Source organism: Delphinus delphis, chromosome 17, assembly GCF_949987515.2.
Source record: "Delphinus delphis chromosome 17, mDelDel1.2, whole genome shotgun sequence".
Taxonomy (NCBI): Eukaryota; Metazoa; Chordata; class Mammalia; order Artiodactyla; family Delphinidae; genus Delphinus; species Delphinus delphis.
Window position 1 is genome coordinate 61,278,268 of NC_082699.1, and position 22,077 is coordinate 61,300,344.

The window sequence follows — 22,077 nt, forward strand, 5'->3', positions numbered from 1 at the left end:
ACCAGACCTAACAAATGAAGAGGAGATAGGCAGTCTACCTGAAAAAGAATACAGAATAATGATAGTAAAGATGATCCAAAATCTTGGAAATAGAATGGAGAAAATAAACGTTTAACAAGGACTTAGAAGAACTAAAGAGCAAACAAACAATCATGAACAAGACAATAAAGGAAATTAAAAATTCTCTAGAAGGGATCAACAGCAGAATAACTGAGGCAGAAGAACGGATAAGTGACCTGGAAGATAAAATAGTGGAAATAGCTACTGCAGAGCAGAATAAAGAAAAAAGAATGAAAAGAATTGAGGACAGTCTCAGAGACCTCTGGGACAACATTAAATGCACCAACATTCGAATTATAGGGGTCTCAGAAAAAGAGAGAAAAAGAAAGAGACTTAGAAAATATTTGAAGAAATTATAGTTGAAAACTTCCCTAATATGGTAAAGGAAATAGTCAATCAAATCCAGGAAGTGCAGAGTCCCATACAGGATAAATCCAAGGAGAAACACACCAAGACACATATTAATCAAACTATCAAAAATTAAATACAAAGAAAAAATATTAAAAGCAGCAAGGGAAAAGCAGCAAATAACATACAAGGGAATCCCCATGAGGTTAACAGCAGATCTTTCAGCAGAAATTCTGCAACTCAGAAGGGAGTGGCAGGAGGTATTTAAAGTGATGAAAGGGAAAAACCTACAACTGATATGACTCTACCCAGCAAGGATTTAATTCAGATTCGACGGAGAAATTAAAACCTTTACAGACAAGCAAAAGCTAAGAGAATTCAGCACCACCAAACCAGCTTTACAACAAATGTTAAAGGAACTTCTCTAGGCAGGAAACACAAGAGAAGGAAAAGACCTACAATAACAAACCGAAAACAATTAAGAAAATGGTAACAGAAACATATATATCGATAATTACCTTAAATGTAAATTGATTAAATACTCCAACCAAAAGACATAGACTGGCTGAATGGATACAAAAACAAGACCTGTATAAATGCTGTCTACAAGAGACCCACTTCAGACCTAGGGACACATACAGAATTAAAGTGAGGGGATGGATAAAGGTATTCCATGCAAATGGAGATCAAAAGAAAGCTGGAGTAGCAATTCTCATATCAGATAAAATAGACTTTAAAATAAAGACTATTACACTACATAATGATCAAGGGATCAATCCAAGAAGAAGATACAAAAATTGTAAATATTTATGCACCCAACAGAGGAGCACCTCAATACATAAGGCAGATACTAACAGCCATAATAGGGGAAATCAACAGTAACACAATCATAGTAGGGGACTTTAACACCCCACTTTCACCAATGGACAGATCATCCAAAGTGAAAATAAGTGAGGAAACACAAAATTTTAAATGATACATTAAACAAGATGGACATAATTGATATTTATAGGACATTCCATCCCAAAACAACAGAATACAATTTCTTCTCAAGTGCCCATGGAACATTTTCCAGGATAGATCATATCTTGGGTCACAAATCAAGCCTTGGTAAATTTAAGAAAATAGAAATCATATCAAATATCTTTTCTGACCACAATACTGTGAGACTAGATATCAATTACAGGAAAAAAATCTGTAAAAACTACAAACACATGGAGGCTAAACAATACACTACTTAATAACCAAGAGATCACTGAAGATATCAAAGAGGAAATCAAAAAATACTTAGAATCAAATGACAATGAAAACACGACAACCCAAAACCTATGGGATGCAGCAAAAGCAGTTCTAAGAGGGAAGTTTATAGCAATACAATCCTACCTGAAGAAACAAGAAACATATCAAATAAACAACCTAACCTTACACCTAAAGCAATTAGAAAAAGAAGAACAAAAAAACGCCAAAGTTAGCAGAACGAAAGAAATCATAAAGATCAGATCAGAAATAAATGAAAAAGAAATGAAGGAAATGATAGGAAAGATCAATAAAACTAAAAGCTGGTTCTTTGAGAAGATAAACAAAATTGATAAACCATTAGCCAGACTTATCAAGAAAAAAAGGGAGAAGACTCAAATCAACAGAATTAGAAATGAAAAAGGAGAAGTAACAACTGACACTGCAGAAATACAAAGGATCATGAGAGATTACTACAAGCAACTATATGCCAATAAAATGAACAACCTGGAAGAAATGGACAAGTTCTTAGAAAAGCACAACCTTCTGAGACTGAACCAGGAAGAAACAGAAAATATGAACAGACCAATCACAAGCACTGAATTTGAAACTGTGTTTAAAAATCTTCCAACAAACAAAAGCCCAGGACCATATGGCTTCACAGGCTAATTCTCTCAAACAGTTAGAGAAGAGCTAACACCTATCTTTCTCAGAGTCTTCCAAAATATAGCAGAGGGAGGAACACTCCCAAACACATTGTATGAGGCCACCATCACCCTGATACCAAAATCAAGGATTTCACAAAACAGGAAAACTACAGATCAATATCACTGATGAACATAGATGCAAAAATCCTCAACAAAATACTAGCAAACAGAATCCAACAGCACATTAAAAGGATCATACACCATGATCAAGTGGGGTTTATTCCAGGCATGCAAGGATTCTTCAATATTCACAAATCAATCAATGTGATAAACCATATTAACAAATTGAAGAAGAAAAACCATATGATCATCTCAATAGATGCAGAAAAAGGTTTTGACAAAATTCAACACCTATTTATGAAAAAATCCCTCCAGAAAGTAGGCATAGAGGGAACTTTCCTCAACATAATAAAGACCATATATGACAAAACCACAGCCAACATCTTCATCAATGGTGAAAAACTGAAACCATTTCCACTAAGATCAGGAACAAGACAAGGTTGCTCACTCTCACCATTATTATTCAACATAGTTTTGGAAGTTTTAGCCATAGCAATCAGAGAAGAAAAAGAAATAAAAGGAATCCAAATTGGAAAAGAAGAAGTAAAGCTGTCATTGTTTGCAGATGACATGATACTATAAATAGAGAATCTTAAAGATGCTACTAGAAAACTACTCGAGCTAATCAATGAATTTGGGAAAGTAGCAGGATACAAAATTAATGCACAGAAATCTCTTGCATCCTATACACTAATGATGAGAAATCTGAAAGTGAAATTAAGAAAACACTCCCATTTACCATTGCAACAAAAAGAATAATATACCTAGGAATAAACCTACCTAAGGAGACAAAAGAAATGTATGCAGAAAATTATAAGACACTGATGAAAGAAATTAAAGATGATACAAAGAGAAAACCTATGGGAACTTGGGATGAACATACACACACTACTATATATAAGATAGATAACCAACAAGGACATGGTGTATAGCAAAGGGAACTCTACTCAATATTCTGTGATAACCTATAAGAGAAAATAATCTAAAAAAGAATGAATGTATTTATATATATACACACATTCACTTTGCTGTACACCTGAATCTAACACAACATTGTAAATCAACTATATGGCAAAAATTTAAAATAATAAAAAAAAAGAAAATGAGAACTTAGGTCCAGGATGTAGCATATCCAATGTGACCCCACAGGAAAGGAACTGGGGCCGTAAACACTCAAAACCTCCCTCCCTTGGATCTCCTGCCAGTGTTTCTCATTGGCCCAAAGCAAGTGGAAGCTGGATAGATGCTGTTCAGCCTCCAGGAGAAAAGAAGGTGGCAAAAGGAGAAAGAGAGTGAATTAGAGGGGAGCATCAGAAGACATACAAGGTGGAAAGTGGAGGAGAATGAATCTGAAGTGGCAAACAAGATAGTCATCACAACCACTTTCATAAAGGGTGAGCTCACCTAATTATACAGCCATTTTTCTGGAAAGTTATATTAGTCAAGATTTTACAATGGATTTAACTTAACAGTCACAGAAACAACCCTCTTTTACTATAAATATTACCTCTGTTCATTAATATTTAATTATTTTATTGTAGTAATAAGTGAACTGGAAAACAGGTTTGGGAACAAACACACTTGACTCTTAGTAAGCGCACATAGCAACGGTTGATAGTTGAAGCAGGCAGGCATGACCCAGATGCCCACTCTCTGCAAGGATTCAGTGACCAGTGGAATGGGTCACTGTGATTTACCAAGTGACGAAGTACATCAGTGAAACCAGCAAATCAGATCAGAAAGGCAGAGAAGAGCTTCTAGTGAAGTTCTATGCTGAGCATCTGGTCATTTTACTTGATAACTTAAATGGAGAAATATTTGTCTAGCTAGATAATATCAAATCATTTTTTCCTAATCTTATCTTATAGTGTCAATAATCTTCAGTTTCTTATCAAAGCTGTCAATGATGGTTAATTTCTGTGCAGTCTTCGTGCCTGAAAATTTCATAGATCAGCCTCCCCTGCACCACGTGCTTGGTCCATTTTAACAGACCAGTTTTGCAGGCAACATCAATGATTAATGAATCCTATGAGCTGAACTAGCAGCTTGCTTGGTGTATCTGAACTGGGTGCTTTAAAACTCATTACTGGTACCTACTGAAGCTTTTCTAATAGACTTAAAATAGATTGCACTGCTATTAACACGATTCTGCTCTTATGTGATCTAGATTTTCATGTTCCTTGTTTGTGTGTTGTAATTTATTGTTAGGCACTGTTAACAGACATTCATTTAAAAAAAAGTCAATCTACATTCAGGATAACAATTTACCATGTATCATTTAGAAAAGAAAGACTTTTACTCTAAAGTTCCATGTCTAAATGATGGACATCTGACACAAGATAGCACTCCTTTAATGTAGAATTTATATGTTTAATATTATAAATAAAGCCAGGTCTATACGAAAATAGTGCCCTGGAATACTCCCTGTAGTGGATATTGGTTATTTGCTCAATATTTGTTCTTCTCTGTGGTTGTGATGGAGCTGCTAAACATGTTACTCTATCTCTTCCCTCATGATGGGAACATGTTCTAGGCTGGCCAAGCAAATAAACTTCTTTTCCTAATCACTGTGATTGGTTCAAAAACGTGACTCAAACACAAGGCCAATCACTTTTTGTCAAGGTTTAACATATGGATAATGGGAGATATGATGTATCTCTCTTCCTCTAGGATTACAAGTAATAAAGGTGATGGGAACTGGAGTTGTCACAGACATCTTTCTGTCGTGAATGGAGGAAGCCACCTATGCTAGGAGAGAGTAGGAATAACTCATAATCACCTAATTTAGCACATAAAAAATACATTATTACCACTCCTTTCTCTGAGGTAAAGTATAAAATCTAGAATCTCCCTGCATTCTTAGATGACTAATTTATGCTAATTTAGACTTCAGTTTTTAAGGCTTTAGACACCTCTTTGTTTAGGAAGGTCAGGGAAACCCGATGGATATCCCACAAAGGCTACTTTCTGTAAGGGGGGAAAATTGTGGTTAACAGAAGAAAGAGGAATGAATGTGAATGACCAGGAAGAAAACAAAAAAGAAGAGAAAAAAGAAAATTATAAGCCCCCAAATCTGGATTGAAAACCAAATTGTGGTTAAACTTGGTGGTTACTTAAAGAAATAAAATAGATGAAATAGATAGTAGATTTTATATATGTTTAAGATTTATTGCCTTCTGCTTTTACATTTCATGATTCCAGGAAGACTGATGGTATCAACAGCCAAGAAATGTTATAGTCATTCAGGGAAACTGGATGCATTAACAAAAAAGCCACAGTAAATAAATAGAATTGCACACAGCAAATGGAAAATCATGGGATCTACCCAAACTCTGGACTGTGGAGCAACTTTAAAAATACAATATTTATGGTAATAACTTCTGAAGACTTTGTCGTGACAAAGGATGGCAAACTTAAAGCAATACCCATTGCACAATAGAGGCAAATCTTTCTGTTTATTGATACTTAGAACATTGCATTTGTGGAAGGAAATCTCATTATCAGAGGGAAGCAGTTAAATGGAGATGATCCAAAAAGAAAGAAATGCATAGGATGAGACTCATGGAAAAGTGAGTGACTGTCTTATTTACACAATTATTGGGAAGTAAATTATTCACAGAAGAGTGTCTAGCTTGATGGAACTTTCTCTATTCAGTGATCAAACTCATAAACAATGTTAACGATTTTGAAGGAAAACTTTATACACAGAATTTTTATAATTGCGTTTGTTCTTCAAAAGAACATGTGAAATGTAAAAACATTTTTGATAATTGAAGTGGTTACTATAAATATGAATTATGGTATTGTATTGTAAAATAAGAATGCTTTGAGGACTTATAAGGTGTTTGATGCTTTTCACTAATCCAGATGTCTGTGCTTTCAGAATTTTGGTGTCTAGATTTTAATATTATTATTATTGCTATTATTACTTTCTTCTTGAAAGTAATAGGAAGTTACTACTTATCTCTTTCTATTATTGCTTGAACACGCTTATGATCTCAGTGGCTGGTCACTACATTTTGGTGCCCGTATTTGCTAGAGAAGAGGAATTGTGTGTAAACTGGAGAAAACAAATGCAAATGAAAAACCCTCCTGTAGAAAATTTCATTGGCTTTCTAAGCCATGCTATTTGCCAGCTCTTTTAGATTCTCAGCAAATAGAATTTCTCCCCACTGCACCCCCGCTCCCTCATTCAGTCTTATTCATTTTTGTGTATCTCACTGTGCCCTACATACAGAGGTAGGCTCATGTTTGATGTATACTAGAATGTGTTGTATGCAAACACACACACATACAAACACACAGAGCATAAGGCATAAAGTATCTAGTATAAAGAAGTAAAGGGTTATAAGTTAATGATTTAATGATAGAAAATTATAACTCTATTAATATACTTGAAGATGTAGCCAAGTGAGAGTAAGGGAGAAACCAAGACCAAGACTTTGACACAGAAATTTTAGGCTGATGGCAGTCCTAAAATTCAAATTCAGACATTTCAACTATAAAAGAATTTCAGTGTAAAGACTGAAAATTATTTCAAGAAATTTATTCAGCTCACACTACATTCTATGGTACTTCCCAATTATGTGAACAGAATGGTTTCAATCAAGAAAATTTAGTGCCTTTGAGCAAACAAATGACTAACATAATTAATGATATTTACAGAATAATCTTTAGATAATAATCATGACCTATTCGAAACCAGGGACCAAGCTTGTTCATTTTTGTCTCTCCTCAATGTCTAGCCTAGCACTGCACATAGCAGATGCTCAGAAAAAGCTTATCAAAAGAATAACTGTTACTCTTGTAAAAACTTAAAACAAATGGCTGGCTGCCTGGCTATATAGGTATACCTATGCATGAATATATAGATAAATATACTGGGAAACGATCATTCATTGGTTATTTAATTCTAAACAAAACCCCTTCATTCCTTGCAAAGATATTTATTGTCTTTAAGTTAATTGGATCAGTAAGACAGTCTCTGCCTCGAAGCGGTTTGTGGTTTCTTTGAAGAATACAATATACATTATGATATTGAAGGCTTGTTTATTACTGTAATATTTGTCAACATACCTCTTTTAAATGTCAAATAAAGCTGAAATTTGTAAGGTTTTATAACATTATTTTTTTATATTTATTACCTACTTTCATTCAAAATAGTTGATGTAGTTTGTAAACTCTGAAGAACACGTTTTACTTCTGTTAATTATTTTCTGTTTTAAAAGGATAAAATCTTTGTAAAAGAGATAAAATGTGACTTGCCAAAGTTTATAAAGTCAATTGGGGGGGGTCAATCTGAAATTAAAGAATATATTTCAGAATTTTACATTCAGAATTAAATTTCTATTGTTTGCTAAATTCATTTATACATTCATTCATTCAGTGCACTGATCATTCCAGAGTATCATTTACTAATGAGAAATTTGTGCCTAAATTTCTTTCATTAACATTGTATGCTCTGATTTTGTGAATAACTTGGTTCAAAAGCTTTGTTCATTTATTCTAAGGTATTGAATGTCTGATTGCCAGGATAAGTCCACTACTCACAAGGGTCTGTTTTTAAAATAATTTAGGCAAAATGCACAAAAGTTTACTTCTTTAAGATGTATTGTCTGAGAAACTATTATCAAAATGAATTAAGTAACGTACTTTATTCATTACCTGGAAACTAATAAATCAGTGGATGACAGTTGTACCTTCCCATAATATTTCCCCAAACATAGCATTAATCAAACTTGCAATCTCTCGTTTAATAAGTATATTCTCTGCTAGACTCTAAACGCCCCAGGAGCAGGGAGGCATTAGTATTGTCCGTCACTTCATGTCCAATGCCACACAAAAGTACGTGACACATAATGATCAACCCAACACATATCAGTTGAAAACAACAAAATTGAACAGGTAAAGTAATACAGAACTTCTTGCAATCATTTACTGAAAATATAATGAGACATTTCTACATGCAAGGGAAATTAAAATTACATCAAAGGAAATTAACTAAAATCTTTCATATATTTAATGTATGTGTTGTGTTTGGTTCTGATTTTGATATATAAGTATGAATGTGCATGTGTCCATTTTGATGTCATGTCTAGATTGTCATAGAGTTTGAATGCTTAGAATGTAATAATAATAATAGCTATAATAAAAAGTATAGGTAAACATTTATCAAGTCCTTAACTACATGCCAGGAACTATGTGCTTTACATATATTAATTCATTTAACTCTCACAACTGCTCTAGTAGATAAGTACAGTTTTATCCCTTTTGACAGAGAAAGAAACAGCCTAATTCTATAGGCACTATAAAGTAAATGGAAAGCAATGTCACCCTTACAGTTTGGCCAGCTTCTCATATACTATGGAAAAGATAAAAAGAAAGAAAGAGAGAGAGAAGAAAGAAAGGTAGTTAATTAATTAGTTCTTGATCAGAACCTGTTAAATACACATCAGTGTAGACCACTCAGCTAGAAATTAGGTCATGTCCCCTGTTGCAGGAAGAAAAAGCAGTTTAACTGGGTGCGGTTCTGCAGTATGTACACTGCAGTATATTCCATGGGTCTTTTTCACTTCAGCCTTGCTTTTTGTATTGTACAGAGTAGACAGAAATGACTGAGTAAACAGAAAATGGCAAATTGCACTAATTCATTCCAAGATTTCACATATGCTAAAGAATTCCACAGAATCAAGATAAATTTAGCAATAACTGGTGGAAAATAAAAGATTGTATCACAGGGAAAGATAACACAAGGTGGACATTTCCATTGCCCTTTATGAAGTGAAAACTCAGTTTCTCTTGATGTAAAATGGAAATTGAGTCCTGAAGACTCCTAACATATAAGCCAAATAAGTTTAGTCAATGTTGTAAGTCTATCAGCACAGCTTTGTACGCCACCTTGAGGAGAGAGTGACGTTTAGTTAATAAATGTAATTTATACATATATATTTAAATGTGTGTTTATATGTAATATAAATTCATGTTCATGTAAAATATAATTTATTAATCTCTTTACATAAGCCAGGTATCATATGGAGTACTTTTCACTGGATTATCTCATGTATGGCTCCTAATTTTGAGGGTGTTATTACTTCCTCACTGTGAGGATGAGGAAGGAGAAGTCAGTAACCTATCCCAGTTTACACAGAGTAGGTGGTAAAGTTCATCTGAACATAGGCGGGCTGACTCTACTGCTCACGCTGTGTCACTGTGTGACTCTTTGGAAGCCAAGTTGCATTTGATAAGGGCACACCAGCAACTGGCCCAAGCGCAATTACTGTAAACGTTGAGGTGGAAGCAGAGAAATAAGTCTGCAGGTTACTACTGACCTTGGTCAGACTTGAGCTAATAAGAGTCCCGACTGTGGCTGTGTGTGACCGTTGGGTTGAAGAGGAAGAGGCAGACACAAGAGCTACTTAGGAGATTGCTTGGCCAGAACTTGGCATCCATTAGATGGAAAGGTAATGGGGGAAAGAGGAGAATCCTTAGGTTCCTGGTTAAGTGATGAGAAAGTGTGCCCCCCCAATACATAAAGATTTAGGAAAGCAGTTTGTTAATTATTTTCAGTAGAAAAGTGTTGTATTTGAGGTAACTGCCCTTCTGTTGGAGATACTCAGAAGGCAGATAAATACGTAGGAGTGAAACTCAAGAGAGATTAACCCTAGAGAAAAAGATATTGGGAATTGTTAGTTTGGGGGTGAGGCAGTTATTAAATGTGATTAAACCCTCAAAATTATACATAGATTAGAGAAAAAGATAGGAAATCAAGGAGAGGAACCCTAGAAATAACCAGCATTTGAAGAGTTCTGCCATGCTTCCAAGATCAAGGCTTGATTTCTTCAAGAGATTCTTTAATATTTGGTCTTAGTTATTAAACAATTTTTGTACTAATAAATTTTGCTTGGATTACAATAAACATCGTTTGAATAAAATAGTAACCAAATACAATAAAAAATTTAAAGTAAAATAATATATCATAAATATATATAAAAAATATATATATATAAATAGAAAATAAAAGTATAAATAAATATAATGAAATAAATAAAATAAAAATATATTATAGATATATAATATAATATAATATAAATAATAATAATATATAAGTACTATCAATAAATAACACTAAATAAAATAAATATAAAATAGGATATCAAAAATTACAGATACCATAGACTACAATGGTGATTGCACTATTTATTAAGTGACTTTATTATAATGAATGAAGAGTAGAAAATATTGGAAGTATAAAGAAACAAAAATATCAATGATTTTATCACTTGACAATAACCTTTTTTTATAAATCAGTTTATTTACTTCTAGTAATTTGTGGAAAACATAAAGCAGGCTCACATTATTTAAAATAAAATTAAAATAATGCTGTATATTTAGTTTGTGTTATTATTTTTATTTCCTTATTAAGGTAAAACTAATATACACTAAAATTCACACATTTTAAAAACACAGTACAATGAGTTTGGGTACAGGAGTATACCCATGTACCCAACAAGATATGGGATGGCTCCATCATCCCAGAAATGTTTCTTATGTTTCTTTCTAATCAACACCTCCAACTCGTGGAAATCCCCTTTTTGATTTCTATGGCCATGGATTAGTTTTGCCTGTTCTAGAACTTTCTATAAATGGAAGTCCACAGAATGTGTTCTTTTTTGTCCTACTTCTTTTGATACCACAATGTTTTGGAGATGTAGCTACGTGTATCAATAGTTTACTGAGCAGTATCGCAACTTGCTTATCCATTCACCTACTGATAAATATTTGGGGTGTTTTCAGTTTGGGGCTATTATGAAAAGCTTTCTCTGACCATGTTTTTACAAATTTCATGAACATATGTTTTCACTTCTGGCTTTCAGAACTCTAATATAATAAATTTATGTTGCTTCCTGCCACTGAATTTAATTTGTTACAGCGACATTAGCAACTAATACATTTTCTTTTATTATTTTCAGAATTGGCTTATTCTAATGGCCATCATCACATCAAAACCTCTCTAAACTCATTCCAAATTGCCACCGAAACTCATATTAATTTAACTAAAATTCCCAAATACGAGTACCTTAAGTCAGACATCTCTTCTAAATGCAGAGTTCTTAAATTAAAAAAAGATGTGTATATGCATGTATGATGAGTGGCAGCCATGAAAAACTACTAGCAAGTATATTTTTGCCTAAAACGAACACCTGTTATTGACACAACTATTTTCAGTAACTTGAGAATAGTTATCATTATGCAATGTGCTCAATTTTGTCAAAGGACACAATTGACATGGTGATAAAATTGTCTTCTTATTCCACTGCTCTTCAGACAAATCTAAGCAGTACCAGAAGCTTCCCCTCCTGCTGACACTAAACACCACACCCGTTACTTGACATCCACACCTAATTCTCTCTTGTGACAGCTTTCATTTATTCCCACTTTTAAATGCCGCGAAAAGATAACCCACAAACATTTCTGCATTACTCCTTTCCCCATTTACACTAAAACCTTACCTGTGTGCATAGGTGTAGTTAGCATCTCCATTGAATCAATAGCATGGCTGATAACAGAATATGTAAGATGAAAGAGGAAGTTTTTTTATCTTTGATCTCAAATGCCAACATAAGCAGTAAGGTACATGTCCTTATAGTGTCCTAACAGTGCGAGAGGGTTCCCTTTTCTCCACACTCTCTCCAGCATTTATTGTTTCTAGATTTTTTGATTATGGCTATTCTGACTGGTGTGAGGTGATACCTCATTGTAGTTTTGATTTGCATTTCTCTAATGATTAGTGATGTTGAGCATCCTTTCATGTGTTTGTTGGCCATCTGTATATCTTCTTTGGAGAAATGTCTATTTAGGTCTTCTGCCCATTTTTGGATCGGGTTGTTTGTTTTTCTGATATTGAGCTGCATGAGCTGCTTGTATATTCTAGAGATTAATCCTCTGTCAGTTGCTTCGTTTGCAAATATTTTCTCCCGTTCTGAGGGTTGTCTTTTCGTCTTGTTTATGGTTTCCTTTGCTATGCAAAAGCTTTTAAGCTTCACTAGGTCCCATTTGTTTATTTTTGTTTTTATTTCCTTTTCTCTAGGAAGTGGGTCAAAAAGGGTCTTGCTGTGATTTATGTCATAGAGTGTTCTGCCTATGTTTTCCTCTAAGAGTTTGATAGTGTCTGGCCTTACACTTAGGTCTTTAATCCATTTTGAGTTTATTTTTCTGTATGGTGTTAGAGAGTCTTCTAATTTCATTCTTTTACATGTAGCTGTCCAATTTTCCCAGCACCACTTATTGAAGAGGCTGTCTTTTCTCCATTGTATATTCTTGTCTCCTTTATCAAAGATAAGGTGACCATATGTGTGTTGGTTTATCTCTGGGCTTTCTATCCTATTCCATTGATCTATATTTCTGTTTTTGTCGCAGTACCATACTGTCTTGATTACTGTAGCTTTGTAGTATAGTTTGAAGTCCTCAAGTTTATTATTAAAAATAAAAAATGACACTTGTTTGTTCCCATGCTGAGATAGAGTATCTCTGCTTGATTGTCTCATAGACATCTCAAACTTAACAGGTCTTAAAAAGAACTGCTGTCTTGAAGGGAATTCCCTGGTGGTCCAGTGGCATTTCCACTGAAGGGGGCAGGCGTTTGATCTCTGGTCAGGGAATTAAGATCCTGTATCTCACATGCTGCAGGCCCAGCCAAAAAAAAACAAAAAAGAAAAAAAGAACTGCTGACTTGATTTGGTTATTTCCCAGTTCTGTCCCCCTTCCTGCTCCTATTGTCTTCTATCCTCTCCTCAGCAGTGTTAATGGCATGACCGCCTCACCCAGTGAACCAGCCAGAATCCTAGGTTGTAATCATGAGTCCCACTTTCTCCTCTCCATTCTGTCACACCAACTGTCATCAAGTACTCTTTATTCTGTCATAAGTACATGTGGAATCCATGTCCTTACCTCCATCTTCACTCCAGCTACCTTAGACCAGACCACCATTGCTTCCTCCCTGTATCACTCAGCAGCCCCCTAACCAGGCACTCTCACTCTTATTAACTCTAAATCCATTCAACATTGAAAGTATACTTAAAACATACCTTGGGGTCACTTAACCTATCTATTTCAGAACCCTGCAATAGCTTCCTGTTGTGCTTGGAACAAAATCCAAATTTCTAACCCTGGCCTGTAATACCCTGAACAATCTGGCTTTGCCTATCATTTCAGACTTATTCTCTGTGGCTCATTGACACATTGTTGGCTTCATCTCCATGGATTCTGTCCTAGTCTATTCAGGATGCTGTAACAAAAATACCATGAATTGGATAGCATGTGAACAACAGAAATTTATTTCTCATAGTTCTGGAGGCTATGAAGTCCAAGATCAAGGCTCCAGCAGATTCCATGTCTGGTGAGAGCCTACTTCCTTGTTCAAATACAGCTGTCTTTTCACTATGTCCTTACATGGCAGAAGGGATGAGCAAGCTCTCTGGGGTCTCTTTTACAAGGGCCCAATTCCATTCATGAGGGCTCCATCCTCATGGCCTAATCACCTCCTAAAGGCCCCCCCTCTAAATACCATCACATTGAGGGTTAGTTGTCAACATATGAATTTGAGGATGGACATATTCCATCTATAGCAGGTTCCACAAAGAAGACAAAACTCTCCCTGGTTTTAGGATCCTCACACAAATATTCCCTCTTTCACCAAAGATTCCCCCTCTTCTTTCGTTGTTTAAATGTCACCTCCTCAGAGGTGTTTCTCTTGACTACTGTACTCAGAATGGGATAGTTACTTTCCTTCTGGCACTTATCATGGCTTGTAATCATTTGCTTATTTGCCTCTGCACTGTGTTTGGTGTCTTTCCACCACAAAAATGTAAGCTCCATGAAGCCAGAGGTTGGATGTCTTGTCCACTTTCTGTTTCTAGTACCTAGAGCAAGGTCTATAACAAAATGAACATCTGTTGCAGAGTAGGTAATTAGTGACTTTTTGTTAATGAAGATAAAACATTTTAGATCTTATATAATCACATCATAGTGAGAGATAATTACTATTCACAGCAACATTTTACAGATAAGAAAACTGAAACTTAAACTTTCTAGCTGTGTTGCTTTCCTGTGTCATCACACAGGTAGAAAGTGGTGACATTAGAATTGAACCACATCAGTCTGCTCAGTTAACCAGGTTATTCGTGGCCCTGGGACTCTGTGGGAAATACAGGCTGTAAGGAGCTGGGGAAAATCAAATGTAATCCCTAAAGGCCCTTCTTCTACCTAATTAGGAATTATAAAATTGTGATTTCTCTAATTTTACCATTCTTTCTACATTTCTTAGCTGGAATTCTTCTATTACAAAGGGGGCTTAATACTGCATATGTTTCATATGCAGTTTATTGTGAGTTATTGAAATTACTAAATAACATGGATTCCAAAACTCAGATAGGAATTTTGAATAGACTTAACAAAAACTATTCTGAGAGTAACAGAGGGGGAAAAACGGGTACTTCTGGTTTCCCTCCCTGCCATTTTTGGACTCTTGTCTAGGCAATAGAGCAATTAGTGAAGCCAGATCCAGCCTCTGTACCCTGACACTGAATTAAATCTCAGAGACAGAGTTTTGGGTGAAGTAGAAAAGAATAGCTTTATTGCTTTGCCAGGCAAAGGGAGCCCCAGCAGGCTAATGCCCTCGAAAGCTGTGTGTCCCAACCTGGAGGGTGCAGTGAGGGGTTTTACAGTAATGGTTCAAAGAGGGTGTGATCAGCTTGTCGACATTCTTCTGATTGGTTGGTGATGAGGTAAGTGGGAGTCAGCAGCATCAACCTTTTGGTTCCAACCGGTCTGGGGTCTACATGCTTGTGGGCGCCATACCTTTAACTTCTCCCACCTGGTGGGGTTTCAGTATCTGCAAAACAGCTCAAAGATACTGTTATGTATAATTACTTGATGGGGAACAAGGACCCTGCCCCAAGGCTGCACTACTTTCTCTTTTGACTGTTCCTCCCTTGTCTCCACATTCCCCCGGTTCCCTACAAATGCTAATTTGTTTGAAGCTGCCTGTTGGAACTCAGGGAAGGTCATGGAGGCTGAATGAAGCTTATTTCCTGTAATCAAGAAATGGGGAACAGAGAAAGGCTTTTGTGCCCTGGAGCCCCACAGGGTCCTGCTCAGTATCATCAGTATCATAAGTTCAGTAACAAGAGATTGTGCATTTTCTACTAGAAAAAGTCAGTTATTAGAAAATTCCCTACAGAACTCTTATATTGAAATATCATACATTTTCACATTTAAGTCTTAAGAGTGATGGGTTTAAGGTGATTTTTAGCAATCATTGGTAGAATCTCCACAAGTTAAAACTTCCCAAAACAGCAAAAGTGATTCACTCACCCACCCACACAACTTTCCACTCTCTCCTTCATACCCTTTCTGGACGGTCTCAGAAGAGAAATTTGGGGACAATATTATTGAGAAAGAAATAAGGGAGAGGTTTCTTTCCCACCTAAATCCTATTATCATATCCATAAATTAACCATAAAAAGAAACAGGAACAGCAATGAACATAAACACAGCTCCACAAGAGATCCAGATGAGTCAACTGGCTTCAAGCCATGGATCAGGGAGAACCAGTGAAAACCAGAGATCACTCAGGATGGAGAAGAGGAAAGATGGCAAAAAAAAAACCCTCAAGATTTAGAAAGAAGTACATAAAAATGGCTCCCTCTATCCCATTTGTTTGGGATTGGTGTCTGCTTATAGGGGGACTTTTAGTAGATTTGGCTGGAAAGAACTGGGCATATAAGGGAAGTGCTGATTCTCCTGGTTGGTGGGTAGATTGGAAGAGAGATATGAAGGGAAATCCTAGATTTTGATTATGGACTTTTTAGCATGGGGACCAGTTTATTCATAGGTCTACAATGGTTGATATCCCCAACAAGATTTTTTTGTATAATAAGGAACAATCTGCTAGGAAATAATGTGCTAAGAAAAAAGGAGAATTGACCCACATGAGAAGCAGAGAGTGCTACTCGGTGTATCTCTAGAGAGAAAATTTTCTCAGCATGGAACATAGAGTGAATTTTCCCATTGTAGACTACAGAAAATCTAATGAAGCTTTGGTACTCTTAGGATTCCATCCCCTTACTGCCATCAGTATCCATAGGGGAACCATTATTGTATTCAGAAAGAATGGCTACAGAATCTGAAGGAGAGAGGACCAAAGGAAAGAGGTAGCATTACTCTCGAAGAAACAGGAAAAAGCATACTTGGTATTTGTATTCTTTTCCTTAATGGATGGCACCTGCAGCCAAAGTGACTAAGAGAATAAACAAAATACCCTCAGGGACTCCCAGAAATAATGGGAGAGTTCAAGGTCCTGAAAAGGGAATGCGACAACAGAAAATGTTGTTTTTTTTTTTTTTTTTGGTTTGATTTTTGTTTTTTTTTTTTGCGGCACGCGGGCCTCTCACTGTTGTGGTCTCTCCCGTTGCGGAGCACCGGCTCCGGAGACGCAGGCCCAGCGGCCATGGCTCACGGGCCCAGCTGTTCCGCGGCATGTGGGATCCTCCCGGACCGGGGCACGAACCCGCGTCCCCTGCATCGGCAGGCGGACTCTCAACCACTGAGCCACCAGGAAAGCCCCAAATCTGTTGTTTTTTATAGTTAATGTGACCACATTAGCATCTCACAGACTGGTATGGTCTAGGAAAATAATGGATCATGATAGTGCATATGTATGTAAACATTTTAAATCCCCTGTCATAAAGAATATTATGCTTCAATAGGGGGATGAAGAATAAGAAAAATAAAAGGAACTTGAAAATTATGTCAATGTCTCATATCACACAGAAGTACATATTGAAGGCAAGTATTAAAGGAGAATAAGTAAGATAAAGATGAGTGTGTGTGTCTCTGTGTGTGTGTTTTCTGATGGGAAATAAATCAAGTATGCCACCTTTCCTGGTGTTATCTTCTTTCTTTAGTTTTATTCCTATTCATTTTGACTTTATAGTATGCCATGCTAAGATTCTAAACTCCCTTGCTCTTTTGTTCTTCCATTGCTCCTCCATGGCAAATAGCCAACCGATAGCCAAGAATCCAGCTCTTCATCTCTTTTGTGACGACCCCTAGGTTGATGAGTACTGCTGGGAAAGTCCCATTGTTGGGCAAATTGACATCACCATCAACATGTGCTCAGCATTCCCAACTGAGCCTTTAGTGTGGATTGAAAGGACTACCCTGTTATGAAAGTCATTGTGCATACCTCCTTACAATAATTCTTTTTCTACTCTTCTCAAGCATTTCTTGTCTCCTTCCCCACTCCCTCTCATCAGACGACCTCAAGTTATCTTCCAAATTATCAGAAAAATAGAAGCCATCAGATGAAATTTGTCTCAACTTCCAGTCTAGAAATCTATAAAAATATTCAAGTCTACTCCAAAATTTTTTCTTTTAATCCTTTTAATGACCTTCTTAGGACCCTCGCAAGTTTAGTTATTTCTCCATCATCAGCCAAATATGTTCACCTGTTCTTTACATGTATGTTTGTGTTCATATGCATGTATTATGTATATATTCCTCCATTAAGACTAACTACCCTTCTAGTTACTATTTTAACTTCTTACCTTTCCACAACAAAATTTCACAGAGTTGTCTATATTCATTCCCTGTGGTTTCTCACTTTGCATTCCCTATTTAGCATTCTTCTTTTACCATTTCACTAATCTTGTTCTTGCCAAGTCACTAATAATTTAAACATTACTAAAAGTATACTTTTAAAAGTAAACATTACTAAAGTATACTATTCAGTCCTCATTTCATCTTATTTCTTAGCCTCATTCAACAGAAACGTTTTTGGTTCTGATTTTCTTGAAACAATCATTTCATTTGGCTTCCCTGATACCTCTGCTTTTCATTTGTTTCTTCTATTTCTCTGACCACACTATTTCCATTATTGGGTCACACGCCTCCAAGCAGCAATAGGGTATTGGAGTTCCTTGTGGTTCTGTCCAGTACTCTCTGTCCACTCTCCTCCTAGACAAGCCCTAACATGTTCAAGGCTTCCATTACTATGTGTGTCTCCAGTCCAAATCTATGTCTGAGTCCATGATTCATAGATCCAACTTCCCACGCAGGCTTTCCGTTTGGACTTCTTACAGCGCCCAAAACTCTACTGTCCCAGAGAAGAATTCCTGCTCCTCCTTTGTTTCTCGTGATCATTCATGAGAATATGTGTTCATCTTTGACACCTACTTTCCCTTTATCACATCATACAGCCATTCATCCAGCTTGGCCAATTCTACCTCTAAAGCCCCCTGAATCCATCGCCTCCCTTCCGTCTCTGGTGGCACCAGCCTAGTGTATGTCTCCATCATCCTCTGTCTGGAATAATACAATGAATACATAATGGTCTTCTAATTGGTCTCCTGCATCTAGTATTGCCTCTCTCATGTTACCACTGATCTATTATCTTCATAGTAGTAGGATCTCCTGAAAACTGTAATTATGATTCATGAAGTTCCTCTGCTAAGGCCCTTTATTAACTTTCTATTATCTTTAGGATAAAGCCCAAACTCCTTAATATTCTTTTAAGACCTTGTAAGAATTGGCCTAGACTTACTTCTTGCTCCTCTCATACATTGTCTTCTTTTCAGCCCAGTTAAGCTTTCTTGAGACCCTTGAACATACAAAGCTCTTTTCGTTGAGTCATCACATGGGCAGTTCTGCCTATCAGGCTCTTGCTCTTTTCTGTGCCAACACACTCTTCCTGTCCCAGATTAGTGATCTCCTCCTCAGGGAAGTTTTCTTCACCATCACCACTCCCTCAGATCAGGCCTTATGTACCCCTGTATCATAGCCTGGTACATAATCAGGGCTCAAAAATATTTGTTCACCGACTTTTTAACTCTCTCCCAGTTCACGAAGACCTGAAAGCTACTAAAACTTGATGTGATTCACGAGTAGTGGAGGACCTTTCACCTTAACATTTGCCCACAGTCAGTCTTATTAAAAGGAGATATGGTAGGAAAAAACGGAAAACTCCCTACCACCCAGCTGTCAAAAAAGGCCCTGGTAATTTGCTTCATGGCCAATTGCTGTCAAAACTCACAGTTTCTCCTTCTATTGGGATGTGGTAGCTAGGCAACTTCAATAACATTTGGAATCCAACCCACAAATATCACACTCCAAAACAGGATAAAGTGCCAACACTGGTTGGTTTCCCTTGAGAGATACTTTTCCTAAGGCCATGAATATGGGCCAAATGTCTGAGAAGAAATTTTTATAAATACCTATACGTCAAGCATACACAGGTGTGATGTTTTATCGACTTAATTTTGTGACACAGAGCGTTTGAGCCAATATATGGAAGGCTTGGATTTTCCTACTATAAGATGAAGTGCATATGTGAATAATTATCCTGTTAATACGGCATTTATTGAAAAACTGACTGCATATTGCAACACTGTAAATTAAGCAAAATACACCGTTATTTTCAAGAGGACTTTTCCAAGCATGAAATCCTTACTGCAAGATTTGTCCTGTAAATAACAAATTTAAATGAAGTAATAAATCAAATGTCTTGTGCATACATTCTTGGACTGAAGAAAAAGACCTCAGCAGACAACCTTACCAGATAATGATTTTAAGATGGAAGCAACTATTGCAACAGGATTATTCAGAAAAACCTTTATCTTGTCACAGATTCAAATTAGCTGAGGACTGAACATATCCACTAAGGGATTCTGTGAATGTCACCATCATTAATATTGAGTTAATACAAATTTTAAAGATTAATAATGGCTGCTTAATGCTCTGCCTCCTTCAAAAAATCTCTTGTGTAAAGTGACTAACTGCTTCCTTTCATTTTTTCAACTTGTAAATGTGTATGTAAAACAATAATGAGAAAATGTTAAGCCTAATGATATTCATTCCCTGCTACAGACAGTGTTTTAATACATAATTAAAACTTCCTGTTTGGAGAAAAGAAGTGATATGGTGTAATTGGTTGACTAGAGAAGAATTTTTGTCTAGTTGTTTATTAAACAACCCAACTATTTTTCTATTTCCCAATTTTTTTCTTGCCTGAAATTATAAGTACATTTTAACTTTCCTTAATACTTTTGATTAAGCCAGAAAAGTACTTTAGTTTTACCAAGGGTGTAATATTTTGTTCTTTCCCAAATCTATCCATCAATTAAAATAAAACAATCTCAATATCCTATGTGATTATCCCTTCCCCCTAATGAATTTTTAGCCAGGGATTTGACCAATAAAACAAACACATTGCTATAATGACTATATATCTCTCAGATTCACAAAAATATATATTCATGATGAATATATAAACCTCTAAAATGTAATGAAACCTCTTTAAAATGTAAGAAAATATCCAAATATTTAAATACAAATTAAATTGTTAAACATTCTTCTTCAACCTAGTTATACAAAATTAACAGCCAAAAGTTCTACTCTACTTTAGTACACTTGAACTGTTGTAGAATAAATATATTTTGCTACATCTGTTTAACACAGACAAGTAGTAGTAGTTAATCTACCAGTTAGAAACTGGGGCATGTCTGTCAGTTATCTGACAGCAGAATCAGATCCAAGAAAAGTTTGGTGCCAGGTTATAGAGAAACTGCTTGAATGCATTTTGGCCTTTGATTTCTGAACAATTTTCAAGAAGTTCAGTCCTGGGCCAATTATGCAGTATCATGCTTGGAAAACAGGAAACTACCTTAAGCGGAAGTTGTTAGTGTCATTTGTAAGATATGTCAGACAGCTCATTCAAAGACAGATAAGGTATTTTGCTGGGAAGCAGCTGTATTGTACTGGAAAGCAAAATAGTCCCAAGAAACAAAACAAACGAACAAACGAAACAAAATGAAAACAGACACTTAGATACAGAAAACAAACTGGTGGTTGACAGAGGGGAGGGGCTTGGGGGGTTGAGGGAAATAAGTAAAGGGGATCACAAGGTACGAACTAACTTCCAGTTTTAAAATAACTCGCGGGGTGTAATATTCAGCATCAAGAATATGGTCAATAAAACTGTAATAACTTTGTATGGGGACAGATGATTACTAGACTTATCATGGCATCATTTTATAATGCATTTAAATGTCAAGTCACTATGTTGTACACCTGAAACTAACATAATATTGTATGTCAGCTATACTTTAGTTAAAAAAAAAAGACGAATGGATGTGGATCCTGGCTCTCCCATGTACTACTTCCATGTATAATCTTGGGCAAGTCATTTAATGTTCTAGTCTCAATTTTATCATGCTTAAAAAGGCTATGATACCTGCTTCAAAGGATTGCAATAAGGCTCATGTAAGATTATAAATGGAAAATGCTTTCTGTTATAAAGGATACTCATTGAAGAATGGTGGTTATTATTTTCCATACAATAGTCCTTGCCATAGTATTAATGAATCTACAACTTTGGATGTTGAGTTCTAAAGCCCCATCTAAAGACATTACAACCTTTCCCTCTTGATTGTAGGTATGAGTGAATCTGAGAACTGTTAAAATAGTAAAGTGTGTTGATCTCATCTGCAGTGAGGTGGGTCTGTGTTCAACCTTTGAACTCTCATATTTCATCTACAACAGGCTAGACCTTGCAAGATTAAATACACTGGACAATTTATTGTGCTTATAAGTTTGCCTTTCTTCATGTAAG